We start from the raw sequence: 23,269 nt of genomic DNA on the forward strand, positions 1-23,269 counted from the left end.
AGACAGACATGAAGCATTAAACTACAGACCAGTGTCACTGACATGTATAGTATGCAAAATCATGGAGAAGATTATCAGGAGAAGAGTGGTGGAACACCTAGAAAGGAATGATCTCATCAACAGCAGCCAGCATGGTTTCAGGGACGGGAAATCCTGTGTCACAAACCTACTGGAGTTCTATGACATGGTGACAGCAGTAAGACAAGAGAGAGAGGGGTGGGTGGATTGCATTTTCTTGGACTGCAAGAAGGCGTTTGACACAGTTCCACACAAGAGATTGGTGCAAAAACTGGAGGACCAAGCAGGGATAACAGGGAAGGCACTACAATGGATCAGGGAATACTTGTCAGGAAGACAGCAGCGAGTCATGGTACGTGGCGAGGTGTCAGAGTGGGCACCTGTGACCAGCGGGGTCCAGCAGGGGTCAGTCCTAGGACCAGTGCTGTTTCTGGTATTTGTGAACGACATGACGGAAGGAATAGACTCTGAGGTGTCCCTGTTTGCAGATGACGTGAAGTTGATGAGAAGAATACACTCGATCGAAGACCAGGCAGAACTACAAAGGGATCTGGACAGGCTGCAGACCTGGTCCAGCAATTGGCTCCTGGAGTTCAATCCCACCAAGTGCAAAGTCATGAAGATTGGGGAAGGGCAAAGAAGGCCGCAGACGGAGTACAGTCTAGGGGGTCAGAGACTACAAACCTCACTCAAGGAAAAAGATCTTGGGGTGAGTATAACACCAGGCACATCTCCTGAAGCGCACATCAACCAAATAACTGCTGCAGCATATGGGCGCCTAGCAAACCTCAGAACAGCATGCCGACATCTTAATAAGTGTTGCGGCCCCTGCCAAACTAGCGGTTAAATAGTTAACCTGCCGGCCGGCAGTACCACTGGGTGCGTCATCAAACCCAATGTGGGGGCTGCTGAGCCGGCCTTAGAGCAGTAAGAGCCTGAGTGCCTCACGGTACACACCTAAGCAGTAGGTACCTGACCACCGAAGGGTACACGTCTACTGGCTTTAGTAACAGTATGTACCAGAGCGCCTCGCTGTACACACCTAAGCAGTAGGTACCTGACCACCGAAGGGTACACGTCTACTGGCTTTAGTAACAGTATGTACCAGAGCGCCTCGCTGTACACACCTAAGCAGTAGGTACCTGACCACCGAAGGGTACACGTCTACTGGCTTTAGAAATATTATGTACCTGAGCGCCTCGCTGTACACACCTAAGCAGTAGGTACCTGACCACCGAAGGGTACACGTCTACTGGCTTCAACATTAAGTACCTGAACTCCTCAGGGTACACGTCTATGCAGTAGGTACCTGACCACCGAATCGTACCTATCTACTGGCGTTAGAAGAACCGCTCACCGCAGCTCACTGAGTCTGTTGGCCTCAGTTACTTGACGGCCGCATTCAGTGAGCTTGCAGCATGGTGTGCGGCTAGCGGTGTGTCAACCGCCTTTGGAGAGGATTTACTGGACTACCGGTGATGTCTGTGGACTCACCGTCTACGTTGATCAACTGTGGGCCGGAGTCGTCAGATGCTGTTTAGTGGGACATTACATGAAGAAAAGGTTGGAGTGTTACACTGAACTGGGCCAGGACCGTAGTGTGACACTGAGGGACGTACGATGGAGTGGAACACTGAGATATGCACAGGACCGTAGTGGAACACTGAGATGAAAAGGGTGTCGTGGGACACTGAAGATGGCCTGGTTGTAGTGTACACTGAACAGTGTCGTGTGACTGACTTCGTGTCGTGAGAGGCAGTTGATTGTAATATATTTTAAATGTTACTTAATTTATTGTTTTAGCATAGAGATATATATATATAGTGACACAGTAGTGTCAAGAGTTGTACCCTGTGTAGGGTTATGAATTATTTATTATTTTAGTAATGCTAATTATAATTTATTATAGTAACATGTACATATTATTATTATATCATAGTTCAAACACCTCTAGACCAAAGATAGTTGATTTTTATATATTAAAGATTAATTTATTAATGTGTGTATTTATGTATCCCGAACTCTTTATTACAAAAGGAGTAAATCTTAATACCATCGTCTTTTAAAAATTACTTTTTTGTAATATATGGGGGCCTGTCCGGGATGATAATGATTATCTAGAATGATTTCTGGACGATCATATCCGGGATGACGGTTCGGGATACATATTACATTGATCTTTGTGTGTCGGTCCTTTTGTGGTGGGGGTGTTGCGGCCCCTGCCAAACTAGCGGTTAAATAGTTAACCTGCCGGCCGGCAGTACCACTGGGTGCGTCATCAAACCCAATGTGGGGGCTGCTGAGCCGGCCTTAGAGCAGTAAGAGCCTGAGTGCCTCACGGTACACACCTAAGCAGTAGGTACCTGACCACCGAAGGGTACACGTCTACTGGCTTTAGTAACAGTATGTACCAGAGCGCCTCGCTGTACACACCTAAGCAGTAGGTACCTGACCACCGAAGGGTACACGTCTACTGGCTTTAGTAACAGTATGTACCAGAGCGCCTCGCTGTACACACCTAAGCAGTAGGTACCTGACCACCGAAGGGTACACGTCTACTGGCTTTAGAAATATTATGTACCTGAGCGCCTCGCTGTACACACCTAAGCAGTAGGTACCTGACCACCGAAGGGTACACGTCTACTGGCTTCAACATTAAGTACCTGAACTCCTCAGGGTACACGTCTATGCAGTAGGTACCTGACCACCGAATCGTACCTATCTACTGGCGTTAGAAGAACCGCTCACCGCAGCTCACTGAGTCTGTTGGCCTCAGTTACTTGACGGCCGCATTCAGTGAGCTTGCAGCATGGTGTTCGGCTAGCGGTGTGTCAACCGCCTTTGGAGAGGATTTACTGGACTACCGGTGATGTCTGTGGACTCACCGTCTACGTTGATCAACTGTGGGCCGGAGTCGTCAGATGCTGTTTAGTGGGACATTACATGAAGAAAAGGTTGGAGTGTTACACTGAACTGGGCCAGGACCGTAGTGTGACACTGAGGGACGTACGATGGAGTGGAACACTGAGATATGCACAGGACCGTAGTGGAACACTGAGATGAAAAGGGTGTCGTGGGACACTGAAGATGGCCTGGTTGTAGTGTACACTGAACAGTGTCGTGTGACTGACTTCGTGTCGTGAGAGGCAGTTGATTGTAATATATTTTAAATGTTACTTAATTTATTGTTTTAGCATAGAGATATATATATATAGTGACACAGTAGTGTCAAGAGTTGTACCCTGTGTAGGGTTATGAATTATTTATTATTTTAGTAATGCTAATTATAATTTATTATAGTAACATGTACATATTATTATTATATCATAGTTCAAACACCTCTAGACCAAAGATAGTTGATTTTTATATATTAAAGATTAATTTATTAATGTGTGTATTTATGTATCCCGAACTCTTTATTACAAAAGGAGTAAATCTTAATACCATCGTCTTTTAAAAATTACTTTTTTGTAATAATAAGGAATCGTTCAGGACCCTGTACACCGTATACGTTAGGCCCATATTGGAGTATGCGGCACCAGTTTGGAACCCACACCTAGCCAAGCACGTAAAGAAACTAGAGAAAGTGCAAAGGTTTGCAACAAGACTAGTCCCAGAGCTAAGAGGTATGTCCTACGAGGAGAGGTTAAGGGAAATCAACCTGACGACACTGGAGGACAGGAGAGATAGGGGGGACATGATAACGACATACAAAATACTGAGAGGAATTGACAAGGTGGACAAAGACAGGATGTTCCAGAGATTGGGCACAGTAACAAGGGGACACAGTTGGAAGCTGAAGACACAGATGAATCACAGGGATGTTAGGAAGTATTTCTTCAGCCACAGAGTAGTCAGTAAGTGGAATAGTTTGGGAAGCGATGTAGTGGAGGCAGGATCCATACATAGCTTTAAGCAGAGGTATGATAAAGCTCACGGCTCAGGGAGAGTGACCTAGTAGCGATCAGTGAAGAGGCGGGGCCAGGAGCTCGGACTCGACCCCCGCAACCTCAACTAGGTGAGTACAACTAGGTGAGTACACACACACACACACACACACACACACACACACACACACACACACACATACACACACATACACACACACACACACACACACACACACACACACACATACACACACACATACACACAAACACACACACACACACACACACACACACACACACACATACACACACATACACACACACACACACACACACACGCACACACACACACACACACACACTAAATTATGAAGAACGGCTAAAAGCACTACTGATGGCCTTTTCGGAAGACGGGATGGGGAGAGGAAATATGATAATTGCACACAAATATATTTTTAAGAATGTAAGAAGAAAGACGAGGAGAATTTTCTAGTTCCTGTAATAAGGAGAGTAAGAAAGAGGCACAATATTTAGTCAAGCAGTGAAGAAAGACTTAAGAGAAATATTTCTTGGAAGGGATTGGCGGTCAAAACGACATCGAACTACCGGGAGCAAAAGTCATGAAAAATCAGCGAGAATTAAGAAAGTATTTGATCGTAAGTTGTCATCTTGTAACAACAAGTAAGTCAGAGTTGTAAGAATTTACAACTCTATTGCTGTGATGATAATAATAATAATAATAATAATAATAATAATAATAATAATAATAATAATAATAATTATTATTATTATTATTATTATTATTATTATTATTATTATAACAATTATATTATAATAATAACAATTCTAATAATAATAAAAAATTATTTTAATAACAATTCTAATAATAATAATGATAATCATAATAATAACGATAATAATAATAATAAACTATTATAATAAAATAATTATTATAATAATAATAATAATATGTAATTATAAACTTATGATCACAAGCGATCATCATCACCAATACAAATATTTACTCACTGGGGAAGGGGGTTGCTAGGGGAGGGGGAAGGGGGTTGTTAGGGGGGTGAAGGGGGTTGTTAGGGGCGGGTGAAGGGGTTGCTAGGGGCGGGTGAAGGGGGTTGCTAGGGGCGGGTGAAGGGGGATTGTTAGGGGGGTGAAGAGGGTTGCTAGGGGCGGGTGAAGGGGGTTGGCAGGGGCGGGTGAAGGGGGTTGTTAGGGGCGGGTGAAGGGGGTTGTTAGGGGCGGGTGAAGGGCCCTTGCCCCAGGAATCAGAGTTATCCTTTGCATCAGATCGAATTTCATTATTTCCCATTTCCGTGGCGCTGTATTACCCTTGTCTATAAAATTAACTTAAGCGTTGAAATTTATGATTCTTGTAAGACAGCGGGTGGCTGGTAGCGTCTCGCTATACAGCAGGTGGCTGGTAGCGTCTCGCTATACAGCAGGTGGCTGGTAGCATCTCGCTATACAGTGCGTGACTGGTAGCATCTCGCTATACAGCGCGTGACTGGTAGCATCTCGCTATACAGCGGGTGGCTAGTAGCGTCTCGGTATACAGTGGGCGGCTGGTAGCATCTCACTAAGCAGTGGGTATCTGGTAGCATCTCACTATGCAGTGGGTAGATGGTAGCATCTCGCTATACCGTGGGTGGCTGGTAGCATCTCGCTATACAGTGGGTGGCTGGTAGCGTCTCGCTATACAGTGGGTGGCTGGTAGCATCTCGCTATACAGTGAGTGGCTGGTAGCATCTCGCTATACAGTGGGTGGCTGCTAACATCTAGCTATACAGTGGGTGGCTGGTAGCATCTCGTTATACAGTGGGTGGGTGGCGGCATCTCGCAAGACAGCGGATGAGTGGCAATGTCTCGCAAGACAGCGGGTGGGTGGCAGCGTCTCGCAGGACAGCTGAGGGATCGTATCTCAAGGAAATACTTGCAGCAGTACAAGGACATTGAATCTATGGCACTCACAAGAACACAACGCAGCAAGAGGACTCACTGCTGTTATACTGTCTCTATGCAGTCAACCATTTCTTTACCTGTTTATTCATTTATGTATCAAACTGTCATTAACAGCCCCTTCTTTATCATCCCCTCCCCCCCATCACCCATCTACCTATTCTTGCATTCACTCAACTTGGCGAACTTTAACCCAGAAATCCGTCTATCCACCAAAATATTGGATATTAAGGCATATACACCCATTCATCCACCCATACACAGAGACATCCCATCAACCATTCATCGACCTACAGCCTGCACACCAATCCACCCATCAACCCCCCAATCCATCCACCCCATTAACTCATCCGACCGCCTATCCAACCTCCTATTCACATACCTTCTCTGTCCTGTCAACCACCATCCACCATCTATCCATTTACCCATCCAGTTACTCTACCTCCCCATTAAACACAACTTAATACTAACCCATTATGGAAGTTGATCGCTCAAGACAGCAAAATGAAAATTAAAATTAAATAAGAAGGAAGAAGAATAAAGAAGAAAGAACCTTCTTTGTTCTCCCAAAAGCTTGTTAAAGTGCTTTTCACAATCTTTTTCTCGAGTATTTTTAAGCGTAATTATAAAAATGAATGGAAATATGATCCCATCAAGGAACTTTGAGGAGGGAGGCGAGCGTAGGAATATTTTGTAATGTTGTTGTGGCGCTTGGGAGAGTGTGTGGGAGTGTGGGAGAGTGTGTGGGAGTGTGGGAGAGTGTGTGGGAGTGTGGGAGAGTGTGTGGGAGTGTGGGAGAGTGTGTGTGAGAGTGTGTATACTCACCTAGTTGTACTCACCTAGTTGTGGTTGCAGGGGTCAAGTCATAGCTCCTGGCCCCGCCTCTTCACTGGTCGCTACTGGGTCACTCTCCCTGAACCGTGAGCTTTATCATACCTCTGCTTAAAGCTATGTATGGATCCTGCCTCCACTACATCGCTTCCCAAACTATTCCACTTCCTGACTACTCTGTGGCTGAAGGAATACTTCCTAACATCACTGTGATTCATCTGTGTCTTCAACTTCCAACTGTGTCCCTTTGTTGTTGTGTCCCATCTCTGGAACATTCTGTCCCTGTCCACCTTGTCAATTCCTCTCAATATTTTATATGTCGTCATCACGTCCCCATTATCTCTCCTGTCCTCCAGTGTCGTCAGGTCGATTTCCCTTAACTTCTCCTCGTAGGACATACCCCTTATCTCTGGGACTAGTCTTGTTGCAAACCTTTGCACTTTCTCTAGTTTCTTTACGTGCTTGTCTAGGTGTGGGTTCCAAACTGGTGCCGCATACTCCGATATGGGCCTAACATACACAGAGTACAGGGTCTTGAACGATTCCTTATTAAGATGTCGGAATGCTGTTCTTAGGTTTGCTAGGCGCCCGTATGCTGCAGCAGTTATTTGGTTGATGTGCGCCTCAGGAGATGTGCCTGGTGTTATACTCACACCAAGATCTTTTTCTTTGAGTGAGGTTTGTAATCTCGGACCCTCTAGACTGTACTCCGTCTGCGGTCTTCTTTGCCTTTCCCCAATCTTCATTACTTTGCACTTGGTGGGGTTGAACTACAGGAGCCAATTGCTGGACCAGGCCTGCAGCCTATCCAGATCCCTTTCTAGTTCTGCCTGATCCTCGTCCGATCGAATCCTTCTCATCAACTTCACATCATCTGCAAACAGGGACACTTCGGAGACTATTTCTTCCGTCATGTCGTTCACGAATACCAGAAACAGCACCGGTCCTAGGACTGACCCCTGTGGAACTCCACTCGTCACAGGCGTCCACTCTGACACCTCGCCTCGTACCATGACTCGCTGCTGTCTTCCTGACAGATATTCCCTGATTCATTGTAGTGCCTCCCCTGTTATCTCTGCCTGATCCTCCAGTTTTTGCACTAATCTCTTGTGTGGAACTGTGTCAAACGCCTTCTTACAGTCCAAGAAAGTGCAGTCTACCCACCCCCTTTCTCTCTTGTCTTACTGCTGTCACCCTGTCATAGAACTCCAGTAGGTTTGTAACACAGGATTTCCCGTAGCTGAAACCGTGTTGGTTGTTGTTGATTAGCTCATTTCTTTCTAGGTGTTCCACCACTCTTCTCCTGATAATCTTCTCCACAACTTTGCATACTATACATGTCAGTGACACTGGTCTATAGTTTAGTGTTTCTTGTCTGTCTCCTTTTTTATAAAACTGGAACCACATTTGCTGTCTTCCATACCTCAGGTAATTTCCCTGTTTCGATAGATGTGTTGAATATTGTTGTTAGGGGTACACATAATGCCTCTGCACCCTCTCTCAGGACCCATGGAGAGATGTTATCTGACCTCATCGCCTTTGAGGTGTCTAGCTCGCTCAGCAGTCTCTTCACTTCTTCCTCGGTTGTATGTATTGTGTCCAACACTTGGTGGTGTATCCCACCTCTCTGTCTTTCTGGAGTCCCTTCTGTCTCCTCTGTGAACATTTCTTTGAATCTCATGGTGAGTTCCTCACATACTTCTCGGTTGTTTCATGTGATCTCTCCTCCTTCTTTCCTTAGCCTGATTACCTGGTCCTTGACTGTCGTTCACCTCCTGATGTGGCTGTACAACAGCTTCGGGTTAGATTTGGCTTTCGCTGCTATGTCATTTTCATATTGTCATTGGGCCTCCCTTCTTACCTGTGTATATTCATTTCTGGCTCTACGACTGCTCTCCTTATTCTCCTGGGTCCTTTGCCTTCTATACTTCTTCTATTCCCTAGCACACTTGGTTTTGGCCTCCCTGCACCTTTGGGTGAATCACAGGCTCATCCTGGCTTTTTCTTTATTCCTGTTACCTTTGGGTGTAAACCTCTCCTCAGCTTCCTTGCAAATTGTTGTCACGTATTCTATCATCTCGTTTACTGACTTCCCTGCCAGTTCTCTATCCCACTGATCCCCGTTCAGAAAGTTCTTCATTCAGTAAGTTCTTCATTCTTCTTCACGTAGTCACCCTTCTTGTAGTTTGGCTTTATTCGTCTGGCTCTTCCTTCTCCCCCCTCCACTTGTAACTCTACTGTGCATTCGAATCTTAAAACAGCATGATCGTTGGCCCAAGGAGTCTTTCATATGTAATGTCCTCAATATCTGCACTACTCAAGGTGAATACTAGGTCCAGTCTCGCTGGTTCATCCCCTCCTCTCTCTCTGCTAGTGTCCCTTACGCGTTGGTACATGAAGTTTTCCAGTACCACCTCCATCATCTTAGGCATCCACGTTTCTTGGCCACGTTTCTTGTGTGTGGGGGGGGAGAGTATATGGGAGAGTGTGTGTGTGTTGGAGAGTGTGTGTGTGTGTTGCAGAGTGTGTGTGTGGAAGAGTACTCACCTATAAGTACTCACCTATATGTACTCACCTATATGTGGTTGCAGGGGTCGATTCATAGCTCCTGGCCCCGCCTCTTCACTGGTCGATACTAGGTCACTCTACCTGCTCCATGAGCTTTATCATATCTCTTCTTAAAGCTATGTATGGAACTTGCCTCCACTATGCCCCTCTCCAGACTATTCCAATTCCTGACAATTCTATGACTGAAGAAATACTTTCTGGCAATAGAGTTGTAGATGAGACAAAGGCATAAATCATAGCACTGGCTGAGCAGAAGCCCAAGTTGCGTCACTAAAAATACGTTGGACACGTTCATGAGTCAGTATCCTGAGGGAAATGGGCATGAATTCATACATTTAGGACATCTTTATGGACACCTTTAGGTCACATTTATGGACATTAAGATATATTTATGGACACCTTTATGTTATTATGTTCTTATGAAAAGCAGAGGTGCAATAAGTACACTATGAGATACCTCAAGAAGTGAAGATGCCCACGATATTTTTAACATCAATTGACCCCCCTAGCTGTCTTCAAGAGGGAACTTGATAAATTCTTTGTCAGTTCCTGATAAGCAGGGCGTTACTGCCTACGTTGGACTGTGATCCTAGCACCTACTGCCTGCTTGAATAGGCCATCAACCAGGAGGCCTGGTCTGGAACCATATCGAGGGCAATGACCCTGATACTCAACATCAGGTATGAAAGTCGATCGTTTGCGGTACCTGCGTCGGAATGCATGCCGCCTCAATCACCAACAGTCTGAGTTACCAAGCCGTCACCCAGGAAGCCATGTCCGAGACTGGGCCACAGGGTGAGGGAACGATGACCCTCACAACTACTACCAGATATACATCAGGCAGGCAGACCAGTATGATCCATCACCAACCTAATGTATTTTGTCATGTTTACATTTGAATTCATGAATGGGGTTGACCTCTGACTCCTTCATACCCTGTCCCCCAGATAGAGTCTGTTTTCGCAAACTTTACATGGAGTTCATTTTTTCACGAGCTAAACAGAGCCAAAATTATGTACTAGTTATTCCTGATAGAGTTAAGTTAACTGAGACATAATATAAATTAGCCTGTATTTATGTATATTTAACCTTGACCCGTCGTTTTCCCAGCATCGATAAATTTTGGTGCGTGTGGATCATTGCCTATTTGTTATTATTTGATTGTAATTGCAGAGCAGGGATATACTCATGGAGTTCAGTCTTCAGTGTAAAATTTGACACAAATTTTAAGTCATTTTAGTATATATTACCTCCTGGAGCAATGCTGTACTCTTCTGCTTTATTTATGAAGATCTGTATATTACCTTTAAGGCACCAATTTTTCTGGCAGTTTACATTTGTGGACGCTTGGGTGACCTGTTGGCTCTGCTGGAATATCTTTTTTCCGTGTTCTTTCACGAATTTGTATGGGATTACTGTGTCGCCTCCTCTCCTTATATTTACCAACAAAGTTCAGCGGTTCCAATATTTCTCATCACTGAGAATCATTTTGTATCGACTTTTCTTCACTTTTACACCTTTTTTATATGCGCAAACATCATGCACCGCTGTATATTTCATTTCTTTTCTAAGGTTTGTTGTGAAAGATTTTTTTTTTAGTATTTTGTGCGTGATCCCGGCAATGTGTATGTGGGGACGACAGTGTTCAACTCTAACTCTTTTATTCTGACTTAGTACGTGGATTAACTAGCATGACTTACTACCTGCCCTTTTGTGCTTAATCATTACATTTGATCCACAAACTAAGTTACTACTAGAAGCAAAGGCAATAACATGCTAGGCTTCTTATCTATAAGTATCGAGTAAAAAAAAAAGACTACCATGCCTGTGTTAGGCTGCTTCTTGAATAAGCCATCTATTATTGGTTTCCAAATTACTTCAAAACGTAAGAAAACTGGAGAAGGTACGACTTGCACCATCACAAGCCAGCAAACCACATGAAGAAACTCTCAAAGCACTCTCAGTATTCCCCGTATTAGAAAACGAAAACCACAAGTTCTCATGAAACTTTTAAGATATTGAATGGTTTTGATACACTCAAGCACGAAGAACTATTTGAAGTGCAAAGTGAGTCAATAACTTGAAGCACTTGAATGAAATTTCGAGGCAGGAAATGTAACAAGAACGCGTGTAAAGATTTTTTTTTGTCTGAAGCTGAAAGCGTGAAGACAATACAGTCATTTAAGAACCAGTGGGACAAGCACTTCGCAAACATAAGATTCAAGTGAGACTATAAATGGGCTAACTGTTATCAGCGGTTTCCACACAAGCCTACACTGACACATTTATTTCCTGACATATTTTTGCGGTGAGTTTAACGTTTTAGTGTTTCTGTACAAATATAGTTATACAAACGTTTGACAGTAAACTGGATACATGTCTTAAGTAAGCATTGATCTGCTAGTGCTATAGTTTTGAGAAAAAAATAATTTGATCGTTGGCCCCGTAATTGACCACGCTTGCAGTTTTAGTAAACTATAAGTATCTACGATAGAGTTCTGCTTATAACTGATCTCTGGCCATAGTGATATTATTTATGTATATTACAAGCACGTATTATATTAGTATAACCTCAAAATAGATACTGGTATAACTGATCTTTAACTCTGGGGTATACTGACAACACATCGCCACTCCACCTCTCTCTCTCTCTCTCTCTCTCTCTCTCTCTCTCTCTCTCTCTCTCTCTCTCTCTCTCTCTCTCTCTCTCTCTCTCTCTCTCTCTCTCTCTCTCTCTCTCTCTCTCTCACTACAAGAATCATCGTTAGCTTTACTCCGTTCGTTTTCTTACGCATTACCAAACGCCAGTTTCTGAACATATCCTGCATAAAAGATTTCTTTTTATCGTATGTTAACCTAGGTTAAACAATGTTACGTTAACGTACGTAAATAACTCGCACATAGGAGAGAGAAACTATGACAACGTTTCGAACCGTTGCGGGTTATTCGTGTATTGTTCCAGTCACGGTATTGTCACTTTCGTTCTTCACGTTAACGTAGGCTACAAAAATATACAAAAAATGTGCATTTAGATACCAAAAAAAAAAGCACGGAACATTACGGACGCGATGCTGTATAGCCCTTGTGGCTTAGCGCTTCTTTTTGATTATAATAATAATAATAATAATAATACGGACGCGATACATCTAACAACACGGTGTCTCCGCAAACCCAAGCAACGTTAAAATCAGCACGTTTTTCGTGGTGTTGTGACCCGCAGCAGTCAGTGAGCGTAGCCTGAGGGGTGGGGGTGACAGGCGTATGTGTACATAAAATCGCAGTTAAAACAATATTTCAGTATTATATTTTAAAGTTTGTCCTGTGAGCACTGTGTTGTTAGTCGAGTTTTAATGATCCATGTAAGCCACAAATATTTCAGCATTTAAATGCCTGAATTGGATTATCAATCACTTCAAAATTTAATACGTGTTTCCTGCACCCTGACGAGGCTTTGCCATGGACGTATAAATTCTAAACACACACACACACACACACACACACACACACACACACACACACACAAGATTATTAAGAAACATATAATCAAGGTCTGTGATCCATAATCCGTATGCATCCCCCCTGTATCTTGATCGAGGGATGTTAATTGATCTGCTTATAACATAACCAACGCAAACTAAATAAAAACGCTATCTATATACTTTTTTTGTAAAAGCTCTTGTTTTATTTTGTTATTATTGTCGACAAGGAGACTGAGGCAGGAGAAGGAAGGTGACAGTGTCACCATGGGAGACAAATTGAAGCCTTGACAGTGTTATTGCCAGGTGTGGGATATTCCTGGATTATTATCATTATTGTAATTATTATTATTATTATTATTATTATTATTATTATTATTATTATTATTATTATTATAATTATTACTGACATTGTTATTGTTATTTATTATTATTATTATTATTATTATTATTATTATTATTATTGCATTTCCTGGTAAGCGGTAAATCCGTAGTGTCTTTCAGCACGCATTATACCTCGGGATACCTGGGGAAAAAAAAACCTTGCAAGCAGTATTGTCAAGTGAGTGTTCTTTGCAATATACCTGGAGACTCTAGGGAGGAAGAACCAACAAAAATATCCCTCGCAAGCAGTATAGCCAGGTGTGAAAATACACCTGGAGACACCAGGAAGGGAGAAGCAAAACATAAGTTGGGTGGATGGGGTGTGTGGGCAGTATTGGCCAGGTGTGCAATACACCCCTGAGACAAGCAGAGCTGTAAATAAGACACCCAGCGCCACACAAAGACACCTTCTGGTACGCTTCCTCGGCGACAAACTTGCATAAGAAGATGTAATGTATTCCAAGACCAATTTTGAAAAGCACCTTACAGGACTTTGAAAAGCGGACCTCCCAAGCCGCTTATGCTGAAAGGCTTTTAAGAGAGCCTGGGATGCGTTGTGTTTCTTGGCTATGCCATTCCTGCCCCCTCCTTCCCTCTCTCTCACTTCCCCTCCCCTCCTTCTTCCCTTTCTCCTCCACTCTCTCCCTCCCTCCCCCAGAGAAACTCCAAAGATTTTCCCTGAATATGCAGCCCTTAACCCAACATGTTCAAGAATTTTCCCCCCAAAAATAAGCCACAGTTTACGCAAACACTCGCGATTTGCGATGTGTACCTCTAGTCTCTCTGCTGGGGAAGAGGAGGGTACCCTCTCACTTCAGTTTTCTAGCTGGAAGAAGGGAGGATGGACCGAAGGAGAGGATAATGGGGTGTGGCCTGGGGAAGGGGTGAGAGGAGAGGTAGTTGCATCGCCAGCAACTATCGCCATTCTTTAAGCAATAAAATTTCTCTGAACATTGCATTTTCTTTCTCAAATGGTGTAAGTATTTACCTAAAGCTCAAGACGCCTGCCTTCTACACCAGACCCTCCAAGACGTCTGTCTGCCTTCTACACCAGACCCTCCAAGACGTCTGTCTGCCTTCTGCACCAGACCCTCCAAGACGTCTGTCTGCCTTCTGCACCAGACCCTCCAAGACGTCTGTCTGACTTCTACACCAGACCTCCCAAGACGTCTGTCTGCCTTCTACACCAGACCCTCCAAGACGTCTGTCTGCCTTCTACACCAGACCTTCCAAGACGTCTGTCTGCCTTCTACACCAGACCCTCCAAGACGTCTGTCTGCCTTCTACACCATACCTTCCAAGACATCTGTCTGCCTTCTACATCAGACCCTCCAAGACGTCTGCCTGCTTCTGCGCCAGACCCTCCAAAATGTCAACCTTCTGCACTAGGCCCTCCAAGACGTCTGCCTTCTACACCAGACCTTCCAAAAGTCTGCCTTCCACCTTAGATCCTCAAAGCATCAGTCTTCTACACTAGACCCTTCTTCCCATCTACTTTCTACTCTAGACCCCTCGTAGAAGTTTAACTTCTACACTAGATCTTCCAATCCTCCAACACGCCTACCTCAAACACTACACTCACCACGACGTGTCTTCTACATTGCTCCCTCTAAGATGTTAACCTTTAACACTCTAACCTCTAAGATAATCGGAACTCCTCGACACACTGTGCGATTTCCGTCTTGACGGAGTAATTACTTTTCTAGTGCGACAGTGTCACCCTGAATGGGGGAATCCATTCTCTCTTCCCCAGAATCATCTTTTCTTTTTGTTTCGCTGTTATTATACCTTACGGAGCTCTAAGAGGCAGTGAGCATCTGCTTCCTCTCTCAGAGAGTCGGGTGGATATTTAGTTAATTACAAACGGATTAACGACCTTAAAAAAATATCATTTTTGCTGGGCAGAGCATCAATACTATACTCAAATGTTCCAGATATTTTTAGGTTCACTTTTATTTTAATAGATTACAGCGTCCTATAACACTATCTAGATTGTCATTAAAAAAAAAATCCTCTCACACACGCACACACATTTAATTTTACCCTGGAAAGCCGAAGAGACACTCACTCCCTCCACCCTTAGGCAAATTAAATCCCACGAAGGATACAACTTTCTTTTTCCCCCTCCTAGCATACCTTGTAAAGGGTCCCAAGAGGACAGTGTCCCTCCTTGTCCGTGGTTCAGGTGTGTGCTCTCCCCTCCTCATGCTCTCGCTCTCACTTCTTAGAATGAGCCTCTCCCCTTCCCACAAACACACTCAATCTCCTCCAAGAACTTTTTTCCTCTGTTATTGTGCCGTACATTATTTTCTCTCATATTAACCTTCCCTCTCCTCATATATTCTCTAACACATCCACACAAACTCCAGTTGATAAGAAAACACACACAAAAAAGGTATGAAGGCACATCAAGACAGGAGTGGTCAGGACAGAGAGTAGTGACAAGGAAAACACAAGGTTTAGCTCTTGGACCTACTCTGTTCCTGGCACACGTAACAAACCTACTGGGTGAAAACTTCTGCGTGTTAGTGTCTGTGAATGTCACAGTACTACTGAAGAGAATAAAGGGAGAAGAGGACTGTAGTCGGCTACAGGAAGACCTGAGTAAGTTCCATCAATAGTCCAACAAGTGGCTACCGAAATTCCACGAAAGCAGAGGTAAGTGTATGAGGGGGAGATCAAGAGGTAGGAACCCGGAGGAAGAGTATCACCTGAGAGGAAGGCCAGAGGAAGAGTGCCACCTCAGAGGGAGGCCAGAGGAAGAGTGCCACCTGAGAGGGAGGCCAGAGAAAAAGTATCACCTGAGAGGGAGGCCAGAGGAAAGGCTACCACCTGAGAGGGAGGCCAGAGGAAGAGTGCCACCTCAGAGGGAGGCCAGAGGAAGAGTGCCACCTGAGAGGGAGGCCAGAGAAAAAGTATCACCTGAGAGGGAGGCCAGAGGAAGAGTGCCACCTGAGAGGGAGGCCAGAGGAAGAATGCCAAATGAGACGGAGGCCAAAGGAAGAGTGCCACCTGAGAGAGAGGCCAGAGGAAAGGTTACCACCTGAGAGGAAGGTCAGAGGAAGAGTGCCACCTGAGAGGGAGGCCAGAGGAAGAGTGCCACCTGAGAGGGAGGCCAGAGGAATACCACCTGAGGGAGGCCAAACGAGGAGTACCACCTGAGGAGGTCAGAGGAAGAGTACCACCCGACAGGGGGGCAAGAGGAAGAGTACCATCTGAGAGAGAGGACAAACGAAGAGTGCCACTTGAGTTGGGGGGTCAAAGGAAGAGTTCCACCTGAGAGAGAAGAATGCCACCTCGTTCAGGAAACAGCTCGAGCCGTTCCCTGAACGAGTTTCCCTGGATTCCCTACTCATTCCTGCAACATTGCAAGCTCCTGAAGATGTGCAGATTGCAACACGAAAGACCTAGGTCTGTCACTCAGCTCTCCCTGTGGTTGTTTCCCATACAGAACAAATATAAAACATAAAACCGCCCTATCCTAGATATGTAAACCAGCTTTACCCGTCTTGTTCCAAACTTTCTACATGACCAAACCATTTCAACAACCCCCCTCTCGCTTCCCCTCCTTGAATTAGCAATTTTATATCACCTCACTGGCTTCTAATTTCTTCATTTATTATTCTCTGTATACTATCCCTCCCCCCCTTTCATGTTGATATGAAACACGACATTTCCACTGCCTCATTTCCACTGCCTCAACTTCCTTCTCTCTGAAATACTTGAAGAATATGATTCACAGCCACACAAAAGCGTCTGAACCATCAATTATACTCTGATACATTTCCACGTTTGCGTACATTGGCAAACTTTATTTGTATTCTGAGATTCACTTCATCTTTCATAAGCTCATCTGCCGGTATATACACTTCCGAATACCCATATATACATTTACTACATTTCCTTCGTTTTCCTTCCAGTCTTTCATTCCCACCTCTTTTTTTCCTAACCAAACATCATCGTCTTATCTCCCATTTACCAGCCGTTTCAGATGATCGTTTAATCTCTGTTTACCTGGACAGTATGTAACACTTTCATTCATATACCTGAATACACGTGTGCAACATTTGGGTATCTTTATTGTAGACGTTTCGCCATCCAGTGGCTTTATCAATACAAATTCAAGGATATAATTGGAAGACAGTAGAACTATATACCAAAGATGGCGAGACGTCTACAATAAAGAAACCCAGATGTTGCACATGTGTCTAATTTTTCATCTTATCGGTATTGTATACCATATATATACCATACTGTATACCATATAGCTGATGCGCAAGTTAGCTGATGACCAGGTTAGTATTTTCATCTTTCTTTCATTCTCTTCCTTCACGTTATGGAAATGAAAATTTTCCCAACATTCAAGTTACTGATCAAACAGAATCACAATCCCTCACAACCTTCTACCCAGAGCTGTTTTTTTTTTTTTCCAGCCACAATGGTGGAACCAACAGTGTTCTCACACTGCCGAGCTTCCATGTTTCTCACGGGTAGGTCTGTATCCCGGGGGACCCCAGCATAACAGTACCAGGTAACCTAATGGCTCAATCCGTCACCAGATAATAGCAAGTGGCGCTGGAACTGTCACCTGTAATTACAAAGAGTGAGTGTGTCACCTTGCGACCATTTCCCTGATTGGCGCCCACCACAAGCTTCACGCGCTCTTCCACCACGAAGGTTTCTCCACATAAAAGCTGGTGCGATTTTCAGTTTTTTTTTTTTTTTTGGGGGGGGGGAACCGTTAGCGATGAAAATTATGGGATTTTGGGGGCTTAAATTGTTGCATCGTCAGAGTCTAAAACATATTGCAAAATGTAATGCACGATTTTAAAGATATTTAAAATATTGCCTACATCATGAGTTGAGGAACACAACAAAGCCACCAGAACGAAAAATCAATGCTGAATAACTAAGAAAAATCAATGCCTCTCTTCACTGTCAATACTTTACCATAGTTTACCACTGAAGAAATACATAGGAACCCAGATAAGTATAATTGTTTTTCCTGCTATTGTAATATTAATACATTCTTTTAAGACAGGTTCGTGTCACGTCCAGTATTCAGTGAAACATTATATAAAGTAACTTTGTTGAGTTTGATCCATAAACTATCTAAACATTTTCCAAGCACCTATGTCCCGCTTCACACCAGTGGCAATCTTCAGTCGGTAATTGAACCTACATCCCTCTCGGTCCAATACTTTCGGTACTCTGTCACACAGTTTGCATTTTTCAGGTGACCTGTTTTTCCTTTGTGGATTTTTATATTCATTAAAATATTTCATCCATCAGTCCTTTCACTTGATTAATTTATCCGAGTCTTTGAGAATTACTGTAATTTATTCTTCTTATTCTACATAATATATTTTAGGTAAAAGGACACATGCGCAAACAATGTGACCTTTTATTGAGGCAACATGTGTCCTTTTATCTACCTTTATTACTTCATACTATTCACGAAATCGTAATAAGACAATTGCAAACAAACCTCGGAACGGGTGGGGTTTACACCCCTGGTAAGTTGTAAAACTCCAGGCTAGTCGCTTACGCACTGGCCTGAGGTTTCACGACTCTTGCCATGGATTCAAATCCCACCCGTTCCGAGTTTTCTTTACTACATAGTACATTTATATCGTTCGCCAGCATTTTCATATAGGTTTTTACTCCTTGTCAAATCATTTATAGAAATATATGATGTCAGGATGAGCACAGAACATAAGAACATAAGAAAGAAGGAATACTGCAGTAGGCTTGTTGGCCCATACTGGGCAGGTCCTTCACAAATCCAACCCACTAACAGAATATCTGCCCAACTCACTTTAGTTCTACCCCAACAGTAAGCTCTGATAAATCCACTAACTCATGTGCAAGTCCCACTCCAATCCAGCCCTTCTCACTCATGTATTTATCCAACCTAAATTTGAAACTACCCAAGGTTTTAGCTCCAATAACCCTACTAGGCAGACTGTTCCACTCATCAGTTATCCTATTGCCAAACCAATATTTTCCTATATTCTTTCTAAATCTAAACTTATCTAATTTGAATCCATTACTGCGGGTTCTCTCTTGGAGAGATATCCTCGAGATCTTTTTATATCCCTTGTGTTAATACCCATCTTCCACTTATGCACTAATCCTTGAGGGACCCCGCTAGTGGCATTTCCCAATGAGAGTATTTGTCTTCTTTATCATTCTTTGTATTTTATTTTCAGACAGAAAAATCTTTCATCTATTAAAGCATTGTTAAAGTTTTATTTAAAGGGGAAACTCAAGGAAAAACTTCCGAGCTCCAATGATAACATCTCCATCTGTTTCGTGTACAATTCAAGCAAATCTTTCACGGTAGTTCTCCAGATTTAATACGTGGATTTTTTTTTTTACCTTAATGTGTATTTTGTGTGTGTGGACAGTCTTGCTAAACACTGATAATTGAACAAGGTGTCCAGTAATTCGTATATAATAATCTCTTTCCCTTCAGACTTGTGTCTCGAGTGATAATTACTGAGGGTCCTAGAATAGTGTAGTTCATGCGTGGGCACTGGTCACACACTGAGGCCACACACTGAGGCCACACACTGAGGCCACACACTGAGGTCACACACTGAAACCACACACTGAGGCCACATACTGAGGTCACACACTGAGGCCACACACTGAGGTCACACACTGAGGTCACGGAGCTTTCATGTACTCTTACAGTTTGCTTTTCTTTTCACAGACTTCGCTTGCCATCTTCTAGCACTTCACTAGTTCTAGTTATTGTAGGAACACCTTAACAGAGGCTACACAACCTCGGGAAAAGTTCTCATCACATAAAGAAACATTTCTTCTATTTTAATGAATGATTTTGTGTGTTACGAAATTTCACTTTGTCCATAATTGCCTATATTGTCTATTAATTAAGAACTTCAGTGTCACATTATAAACAGGGAAATAAACACATTACATTTCTGTATTTTGCCACTGAAACATAAACCATTTTGAAAATGTGAAAATAAAGGGAAGGAAGGTAGCCAATGTGGAAGTAATTTTTCTAATTTCTGGAAAAATATTGGCCGTACTAAAAATTTCAATATACTCTCATGTTCCGATTTTTTTTAACTCCTTCATTTACAAGTCAAGTAACATTATCCTATTACCTTTTTTTTCAGGTCATTTCGGAGACTTTCAAGGGCTCATGAATTTTTTGACAATATCCCATAGGGAAACTCCTTGTCATCTAAAAGTAACTAATCATATAGTTCAAGCTCCTTCTAAAGCGTAATGAGGTAGTAAGATGTGAAGTGTCATTCAAGGACTAGAAGAGAGTGGTTCACAATTACTCGTAATAAAAATGGCTCTTTAGGCTCACGGCCCAACATTCATAACAAAAAAAGTCGTAAGAGTAAAAAAAAAAGTCTTGGAATGTACCAAACTATAACATTTTAGAATCACATCGAAATTCTTCCAGTATAAAGTTCCATGCCCAGTAAAACGAATCATTTCCCGAAAGGCAATACTTAAAGAATATCGTACGAAAATAAATGCGAACGGCCGCCATTTTTTTAAGACGGTGTTGAAAGATCAGCTGACACCAGCCAGGATGTCTGATTGTGTTGTTTAGGAAAGTGTTCCTAGATTATTTTACCAAATATCAGTTTATTGCGAAATAGTTCAACATTTAGCCCAAACAATATTAATCTCCCCACGACTACGACAAATAGATATCAACCACCCATGGAGGTTCTACCGTCCTGTCTACCAATTAAAATAAAACTGGTGAAACATTTTGCAATTTGGCAGAAATGTTGGTCTTAACTTTCTCTCTCATCAACATTTATGATGGCAGGTAAATCCCATTAACCTCTACTTACATTTATTACACACTGATATTTAGTTTCTTGCGTGTTTCTTAATAGTTCTTAATTACGTAATGTTCCCTTTCCACTTCCCTCGGGAACCTGGATTACAAGCCTTTCCCCATGCCTATGCGTGTCCTAGAAAACCATTAAAATGCCTGGATCATGGTTCTGGTTGTCCATTTAGATTTTTTTTTTTTAGATTTTGCCACCGAAGAGGCTAGTTTATTGTGTACCCCATATCCATCCTGTGGACGATAGCGCAAGAGCATATGGATACACAAATGGTCTAGGAACTAGGCTCTAAAAGGGCTAACAGGAGTACATTTGAATTTATATCTACAGTTCACTTATCTGTTACAAGCAAATTTAGAAAATTTGCTTAGTATATCTGGTATCTTAATTTCATTAACAACATATCTTGACATGTCACATAGGTTATTATACTGCCTGTCTCTATATTTCTCAATAAGTGGACAATTAAGGACATAGTGTTCAAGACAGTGACTATATACCTGACAACATAATTTACATTTAGTTTGATCATCATCTGAGTGTCTCCCAAACTGCCAGAAGTACTCGTAACCAAGCCTAAGCCTGGCCACTACAACATCAGTCAGTCTGTTCACATTGCAAGTTGCTTCATAAACATACTTATCTACGTTCATGTTATCATAGTGGGTTATAGATCTACTCAGGCTTCTAACTGCATTCCTATAACAATCATTTTCATTATTTACTTCTCTCCTAATATTATTCCTAATGCTAGACACAGTTATACCAAAGTTATATTCTACATTCTCCTTCAGGATACTCTTCTTGGCTACCATATCAACTTTATCATGAAGGAGTAATCCAATGTGTGATGGGATCCATAGCAACTGTACATGAATTCCTTTTTCCCGAATTTTTGAGTATCTGTACCTGGCTTCTCCAGTGAGCATGTTGTCAAGAGTCATTATGTGAGTCAAGAGCCTTCAGTGATGGCATAGAATCAGTAATAATGATAGAGTCATGCTCAGTGTTATAAGTTAGCTTTAGCTCTAATAGGACTTCAAACAATTCAGTTTGCAGTATAGACGCCCAGTTAATTCTTATGCCTAACTCAACAGATTTATTGTTGTTCTTAACTAGGTGGCAACAAGAGCAGATGCAGCTCTGCCAGAAGACTCCTGATTTGATCCATCAGTGTATATAACTTGTGACAACTTATTATTTCCAGCTAGGCAAGAAATTTCTTCTTGAGGAGTTGCTTTAGCAAGTGATTTAAGGAAGGGATTACTAGCAATGAGCTTCTTGGGAGGGACTTGCAGGTATGTGATATTAAATGAACACATCTTCCATGGAGGGGTGAAATGATCTTGTTTCCTACAGTGATACAGTTCACGAAGGTTATAAAACTTAATATAATTGTATGGTTTCACAATCCATTTAGATCTGTGTGTATTTATTTCTAGACATTTAGTAAGATTTATAGGAGCAGCATAATCATTTAAGAAACTAACATAGGCTATGTAAATCATTCTCACGATTCTCACATTAGCACCATAGTTCGGGTTATAGCCAGCAACAGTTTGGAGAATAGTTAGCCTATCTTTGCATTTCTTATCTAGTTGGGGTATGGTGGATTTATTGAAGGGTACATCTACACCAAGGTATCTATAAGATTTAACGTAGCTAATGTTTTCACCCTGCAACAAGATGGGTGGGGGATGTCATTTGTTTGTTAATATCTTTGTTTCAGAGGAAGATATTGTGAGGCCTAATCGACTGCAAATTGCTTGAATTTCATTAAGAATGGTACTCATCTTTTTATGCCCTATCGTAAGTATCATGGTGTCATCAGCATAGCTAGCTATATGTTTAGATGAGGCAGGTAGAGCATTTAGGAGAGCATTAATCACAACATTAAATAGCATGGGACTGAGAACTCCTCCCTTCGGTGTACCTTGGGACATTTCTTCAGACTCGCTTCTAAAGCCTTGTTAGAGGACAGAGGATACTCTATTTGACAGGTATCCTGGAATCCAGCAGAGTAGGCTACCACCAATAATTATTTTGGTTCTGTCTGCGATATCAAATGCAGATTTTAGATCAGGAAATGTGGTAAAACTAGTAGAGGTGTGTGCAGTGAGAAAGGTGGAAATACAATTCTACACACTTTTACCTTTCATGAACCCAGAGAGGTGAGGGAAAAGTTGGTGTCTGATTCTGTAGTACAGTCTGTTGAGTATCATTCTTTCAAAAGTTTCACAAAGGCAACTAGTTAAGGAGATTTTCATATATGTAATTA

Source organism: Cherax quadricarinatus, chromosome 1 (assembly GCF_038502225.1).
Source record: "Cherax quadricarinatus isolate ZL_2023a chromosome 1, ASM3850222v1, whole genome shotgun sequence".
Classification (NCBI taxonomy): Eukaryota; Metazoa; Arthropoda; class Malacostraca; order Decapoda; family Parastacidae; genus Cherax; species Cherax quadricarinatus.